Raw genomic sequence first — 8220 nt, 5'->3', positions numbered from 1 at the left:
TGCTTTGGAACAGTATTACACCATTTATTAGTGATAAACAATAATTATTTAGAGAATAAATACCTAACTGGTGCTAAGTGTGATATCTTTTAGATATTCTCTCTAGATGTATTAAAGACGTACAATTAATTATAGGGGGAAAAGAAAAAAAACTGTCGACACTGGAGATCGAATTTCAACAGTTTTGGAAACCACATTGCATATATCTCATGTAATTTTTGCAATAAGACCTCGTTGCTAGCAGTATTCAACTCAATGCGGAATGTCTGAAACTCGATCAGAACCAAAATACTGAATGTTCAATATTTACATACAATGATTCATAAAACTCTGTTAAAACAACGATATAAGTATAACCATTACAAATTTAATATCACTATCAATTTTACGGACCTCTGGCCTAGAGTATAATAAGAAGTATTTATTATAAGTGTTATAAGAAGTTTTAGTTCAGTATAGCATTACATAATCAAATTTTTAAACAGAACAAGGTAGTAATTAATTATTTCTAATAAAATTATTCTCTGAGTACCTTCGTCCTATGGTTGCTAATATAATAAACATGGCCCCCATAAGGGGAAGGGCTGACAGGGCTCTAGCCTGGGGGGGCTGGGCCCATGGGGGGCTCGGCGTAGCGAGTCGACCAAATAAGTGAGATAAACACACATAAAAAACTTGCTCTAATAGTAAAAAAATCGCCTGCGGCGCTATTTTCCTACACTAATTGTTATCTTTTCAAATATGTGATTGTGTGATATAATTTATAGTTGTGTCATTACTTGATTATTCCATAATTCAATTGGATGTAAGTAATGAAAATACACCAAATACTCTTAATTTTACCGTGAATACCATTTAGGAAATGCTACTGTAGAGCATCAAACTGCCTTTAACCTTGGCGATAGGTAGGGGGGGCGACAAAGATCTTAGCCTCGGGGCCCGATTTCGTATGTGGGGGGCATGATAATAAAGTATTTAGTAAATTTTGAAATGATGATTTTCTTGAACACTTTTATGTTGAAAATAATAATGTATTTTAGATTAATAATCCTATAGTTTACTTTTATATGTCGCTACAAATATAAAGCTCTTTCCTTATATTGGTACATTGAAAGTTCCCAAAGTCAACGTATAAGAAATCAATTTCCCGATTGCCTAGAGAAAGGCGTCACTGTTTATTTTGTACACTAATTTTCCTGCCTGAAAGCAACTTTCTAAGCTAACTTTTCCTCCGGCTGGATGGCGCTGGCGTCGTATTTCCCATTGAATTTAAAAAAAACTTTTAAGGGGATGACAATCAATCTTCGCCACCAGCTTAATGATTGATGAAATTCATTTTTTTCTCCCGTCTCCAATAACCATTTTGTCGCAACTTTGTTATTCTAATATTTCCACATTATAAAAGTGACAAACATTTTTCTTTTTGTGTTATCAATCATTTTTTTTTATTTTAACATGAAACTAGAGATGAGAGAATTGGCATCCTTTTTTAAATGGCATATATGATAATACTTCACTATCTTGTAAATACTAATTAATTATTTTTTTATTCTACGACTAATTCACAAGATTTTAAAATATAACATTCTTTACTAAAGTAGGTACATAATTTTAAAATAGATACCTCAGAAACATACATACTTACTAGATTTTTTTTAAATACGACGCGGGGTATAATTATTTAAGCCCGCAATCATTGCAATAGATCCTCGGATCCAGGCCTATATCCTATTTAATTACAACTAAATTAACTAGTAGCATTTACAACTTTAGCGAGATTTTTTTTATATGTATTATAATTATTATAGTTATGTTTCTGAGATTCTATTCTATTCACTGAATAGTAAAATACCAAATTTATTAAATTATAAGCAAATAAAAATACCTTATGACTAATTTTGTGGACAGCTGATCCTGACGTTGGCCATGAATCAAGGTAAGTATCCATTATTAAATGATACCTAGATTAAAACCATAAAATTCGGTTCCCAATATTAACGCAATTAGAAAAGCACTTCGGTTGTAATACTTGTAATCAATAATATATTATACTACGAGTTAATTTCGTCATAATTAGGTGGCATGCAGGTAGTTCAACTAAAAAAGCACGTTGGTTCGATTACGATAATTACGATGGATGAGAATTCAAGTCCCAACCGACGAAAGTCTTTTTTCTATTAATACTAATATTAAATTTATGAGGTATCCTGACAAATACATTTCGTACCAACAAGGCAATGTCGGGTTAATGGCAATTATATAAAAATATATTATTATATTCATAATTTTATTTGGTTCTATATAAATAACTGTGAAATTAATGAAACTTGTAGTTTTTGTTTAAAAATTCTAATTGTGAATAAGTATTATTTCAATTAATTACTTAGTCAGGCTGGCCAATGCACTACCGAGAGATGTAGACATGTTTAGCGATGCATTATGTATTCTGTTTTTAAAATTCTATTTTATTGTTTAATTTGTATTTTTTTTAATTATTGCTTTTTGTTTATTTTGTTTCTTTTCTATAAAATTATTATTTTTTTGTTTATTTTTCTCTACCTTGTTTTTTCGCTAGTTGATTTACTTGTACTTTTTATTCTAAATGTCATGTTGCGAACGTCTTGAATTAATAATTTGTTATTTGCTCATTGTTTCTTTTTTTTTAAATAAATAAATAAATAATAATACTTTTATAATATTATCTTAAATCACGATATAATCCATTAACGACAATTTTATTCTAGGACTGCTATGTGTAGATATTTAATAATATTTTGATGTGCCACTTTAATTATTTGTCAAATAAAAATAAATAAAAACATTGGCCCGTGAAGGATTCGAACCTTCAACCTCCAGAATTTTGTATCAAAGCTTGGCGCTCTAACCTATTTGAGCTAACGGGCCGACCTCATATACCGACATTAAATTGCTTTTAAAGTAGAAAAATGAGTCATTGCTAGTTCCGTGTTTAGTAGTATAGATACACGTAGATAGATAAATTTAGTCGACACTAAACAATGTTCAAATAAAACACCTAGGTACTTCATAAAATTCATTATAATTCGCTTATCTTTGTTTTATGTTCTAAATACATTTTATTTTTGATTAAACTTATTCTGAAATCAAAATAGTACCTATCGATTTAATCAGTAAAATTAGCACTGCCTATAAATATTTAACTTTCTGATGTTTTAAATAGGTATATCTAATAAAAGTTGTTTTTAATTTCTCTCAATTTTCTCACTTAAGTATAAAAATCTTTATTATGAAACCTATCCGGAAATTAATATAGTATGTACGAACGTTTTTTATTTTCATATGTAATTTCTTTCTGTTTTGTGTTCTTCTTATTTTCTATTTTGTTAGTCTTCAAAATGCGGCTTTCGTGGTGCAGTGGGCAAGGCATTGGCCTTCCACCCGAGAGTTCTGGGTTCGATTCCCGGTCATGACAACAACATTTATGTGTTTTTTTCAAAGCCTGGGTATTTGTGATTGTTCAAAATTACTATCAACCACCTTGTATGAAAAAGCAGGGACATGGTTATTAATAATTCTTAAAAAAAAAATATTATAATATATATAATATGAAAACTTTTCTGGTTACAATAACGTCTCTCTAATCTATTTGTATAAATATTTATAAGCAATGTAACTGTATGTTTTCATCCATAAACAAAAAAATGTTTATTTTGAGAGAATCGAATAATTAAATGGAATGGAAATGAAAATGAAAATTCCCCCCTTTTTGGATGTTTATTTGAAAACCTAATATAAGGAACGTATCAGTGTAGGATTCAGATTTAAAGCATCGTTAACAATACTTAATTAAATTTTATAAAACTAAAGTTAATTTTTTGAATAAAGTTTTGTCTTTGAGTAACAAAGTTATATTATTGCAGAATGCAACTGATTACTCGATCGATTACTTTCAATTCAATTATATGGGTTCGTCTATCCAGCCGGTTTAAGGGCACGTCGTTTACCGCCCCTTGGATCTAACGTTTGTCCACTCGCCGAGCGACGTGTCCAGCATATTACCATTTCATCCGCTTAGCGATCTCACATCGTGAACTCTTGTCTGCTTTCTTATCAATTGGTTTATTTTGTGGTATTTCCGCGTTATGTTCTACATGCACCTTTCCATGCCACGTTGCGCTACTTGTATATTTTAGATTTCTCTAACATTAGGAGTCTATGTTTCACACGCATATTATGTGAGCACTGGTAGCATACATCGGTTAAATACTTTACGCTTAAAACACAATGGAAGGTTATTTTTTAAGATACTATTTAGATGCACAAATGCACTCCATGCCAGTTCAGTTCTGCCAAAAATCTCATCATACATGCCACCGTCAATAATTGTTATCTATGATAAACGTAGCTGTTATAAAATAATATATGGCATGCACATTTGTTTACGTTCACTTATAACAAACCGTTATGGAAAAACATGTAAGTATTTTTTTTATATGACATACGACACGGCTGATTATTCGTTTAACTGTATAAAATATTGCATTTTCATATATGGAAATGTAAGAAACTTAAAATGTGCACACATATTAAACGCCAATACAATTTTATTAATGTTCACCACTAATATTCCGATACTGTTATCGTTTGCGCTTCTGTGCTCTGATCTGATTGAACATTGGAAAGATCTTAAAGTAACTAATAGATAAAACACTACAAATAAATATATGTAAATATTCTGAATTATATACCTTTTTCGTAGACTATAAAACCAAATTAATGGGAAATTTTTTATTACACAAAATGATGTCCAAAAAGAGCTTGATTTATAGTTCGGCTCTAATCCGAGAGAATTCTATCGTCAATGAATTGAAAATTTCAAGGCAAGACATATTAAATAACAATGAAAAAATTACGTTTGATTAACCCTAAAACCAACATTTTTAAAATATCATTTTAAACATTATTAATATACCGTAATATTTGTGGGATCACCCAATTCAATGGATTATTTTCCAACTCCTAGAGTACCTACAGTAACAGTTTTATTACATAACGAAACTACCCATTCTACCCATTCACTGCGGACCAGTTAATTACTTTTTAACTACCACATTTAATTAACATGCTAATAGTATCGAATGGCCATCTAATGGCAACGCACCAGTTGCGTTGAACGCAAAATTACCCCGTGCTTAGGGCATCGCTAGAAAGGAGACACCACAGAAGTTTTCACATTTCTGAATTTATATTTTATTTATCAATTTATTTAACTAAATAATGGTTGAGAGTCACTAGGGTTGTGACATTACGACTATGCATCCGACACTTATCCGATTTTCTAATGGGTGTGTATCTGAATTATTTATAAACCGTTTTAACTCAAAAAACAATGAATCGAAGAAAACGATATCCGCCATCACATTGAATGCTGACTATATAATTACTTTATAATTACCACATTTAAAATAGCATGCTAATTATATCGAATGGCCACCTGATCATTACGCGCTAGGTGCGTCTTTAGCGTCCAATGAGTTAATGGCACTATTATATTATTATATTATATATTACGCACGATAGAAAGCATCATGAAACATCTCAGTGGTCCTTCAATGAGATATCATGAAGACTGCAGAGTTACTTAAGCTATCATTAAGAATGTAACGATTATAATTAACAGTACGGAACAACTATTGCTACTTTACGTAATTTTATGAATTTAATAAATCGTCCATGCTGTGGCATTCCTTGGTAAATATTTTGAGTCCATGCTTGAAGATGTAAACAAGCTACGGTGGCGGAGTAATATCGCTAGTAGCGTATTGCTTTTGCCATATAACCAATACTGGCAGTCAGTTTGTTATTTATAGTGACTTTAGCAAAGCAGATGAGACAAATAATGCTGACGGATATCTCGGCAGAGGGTTGCATTTCTCTTTATGAATTCACTCATACATTTCGGATATACAAATATTACAAACATTGTCCACTTTCAGAGCTATTTATTTTAAAATTAGGTAGAGAGCTCATCTTAGTATTTACGAAAAGCACTTAAATTCATGTTAATTATTAAGAACTTTATGCTGTCATCTATAATTTATAAATCTTGTTCAGTCTTTACCTTTCCAGCATCTGTCTCAATCTACATCTTACCACGCTATTCTGCAATTAAGACTATAATATCTTATGCAAACTGGACCAGTGGGTCTATTCTATACTTATCGAACACTAAATTGATAAATAGTATCAAACTTAGGGTAGGTTTGTATCAAAATATTAGCACTTATTGTAACAATTACACGAAGCCGGTTTTTATTGTTGCAATAAGTGCGATATTTTAACAGCAGCAAGATAGGTGCTGTTAAAATATAGCACTTATTGCAACAATAAAAACCGGCTTCGTGTAATTGTTACAATAAGTGCTAATATTTTGATACAAACCTACCCTAAGTTTGACAATATTTTTCACTTTATCACTTTAGCGGTCGATAAGCATAGAATAGACCCACAGGTCTCTGTTTGTCTTCCAGCTTCCTGAATGTCAATGACTTTACCATATATGTGATTTATCTATCCTGTGTACATCGAAGACTGTCTAATTTGATAGACCGTTGATGGGTCTGAAGATACCATACAGTACAATCCTCACAAATGAGGCCAACACTCTTTCCATGATTTTAGTCATGCACTAGATCTCCAAACCATATATGACAAGTTTACTGGTCTTATTAGTGTTTTGTACAATATGCATTTCAAGTGTCAGTTCAATGCCTTAGCTAGTAGCCATAGAACATAATATGAAGCGCCTAGTTTCAAAATCCCCTAAAACGGTTTTTAAAAATTCTTGAGTTAGATGTGTATTTAGATGGATATTTTTATTACCTATATGATGATCAAAAATTGAACTTAAAAAAAAGCCAAAAACCGTCAATACGTATGATCAAAATTTACGGTAAATTTCAAAACCCGCTAAAATGGTTGGCTGTGCTTTTCAAATACCCCTAAAATGGAAAGCCAAAATACTCTTTAGAATGTAACGAATTAAAAAATAAATACATAAAGCTCCCAGATTTAATAAATATGTTTTTTTCTCATTTTTCTCAAAACAACGTAAAATCGTTTTTCTCATTTTTCTCAGAACTACCTAAAATCGTTTTAGGGGCTTTTGAAACTAGGCGCTTCACATATCGATTGGATAATTGGAAAATATAAAAATACTTATGAATATAGATACCTGTCCAATTAATATATATTTTTTGGCATAAAGTAGATATACCTATCACATTTTTAAATACTATATTTTGTGGGTAAAACTTGGTAAAATGAAATTTACTTGTGTAAATATATAATACTTTATATATAATTTAATTAGTATATAGATATAAGTGATTTTTATATTGCATTTTTTGATAAATTAGTATAGTAAAAGGCATATTGAAACAAATTTACATAAGTTATTGTTTTTATTTTAGAATATATACCAAAACACACATACACTATCCAAACTTTATTGTTGAAGTGCTACACCGAAGCTGAAAATATTCTCTACAGCGGTAGGAAAAAAAACGCGTACGTATACAGTTACCATAATGGAATTTATGAACAAAAATACAATGTTCCCAGTTAGTATTGGCCATAAAAGTGAATACATACAACAAAAGAGACTTCCATATTCAAAATTTTCCAACATGAACCTTTCAGGGGTCCGCACATTCCGGTGTCGGGTACATTTTCGAACGCCGACATAAAAAATAATGAACACGAACAAAAAGCGATGGCCAAGCAGCGAAAACATAAATTTGATGCCTTCAATATGACCGCGCGTAACCACGGGCATCGCATAAAACTGGTAATACGTCAAGTAACCATATATCCACGATTTTTTTTTGTTACGTAACAGTCAAACACATGCACGAAATACATAAGTTTTTCTGTAAACTGATACAATATTATTTTGTTACAATAATAACAGTAATTTCATACCACTTTATCAACATAAGTTTTAACATAATATTAATACTATCGACCGAAGGTACCTACTTAATGGAATTTGAATTTAAATTCTAGTGGATTTAAGTTTTATACTATTCCAGTTGAGTCGTTTTTTGCGACCCAGGTTTCGCCTTTCGGCATCATCAGGCACCAGTGGCAAAGGGTGGAGGTAGGCTGTAAAGATCCTCGATAAATAGTGCACACTAAACTTTGTCAGTCATGCGTATTTGTTTTCATTGAAATAAGACT

At 31.1% G+C, this 8220-nt stretch overlaps 1 non-coding gene across 1 annotated transcript; it reads right to left on the bottom strand.

Moving 5' to 3' along the window:
- Window positions 1-2822: 2822 nt before the first annotated feature.
- Window positions 2823-2904, bottom strand: TRNAQ-UUG (transfer RNA glutamine (anticodon UUG)). Its single transcript is given in 2 exon segments — window positions 2823-2858; window positions 2866-2904. It is a non-coding gene; the product is annotated as a tRNA-Gln (tRNA).
- Window positions 2905-8220: the final 5316 nt, after the last annotated feature.

Source organism: Rhyacophila brunnea, unplaced genomic scaffold, assembly GCF_057557595.1.
Source record: "Rhyacophila brunnea isolate RB1 unplaced genomic scaffold, BYU_Rbru_1.0 scaffold_11, whole genome shotgun sequence".
Classification (NCBI taxonomy): Eukaryota; Metazoa; Arthropoda; class Insecta; order Trichoptera; family Rhyacophilidae; genus Rhyacophila; species Rhyacophila brunnea.
The sequence above is the reverse complement of the archived record's forward strand: the minus strand, read 5'-3'. Positions and strand labels throughout refer to the sequence as shown.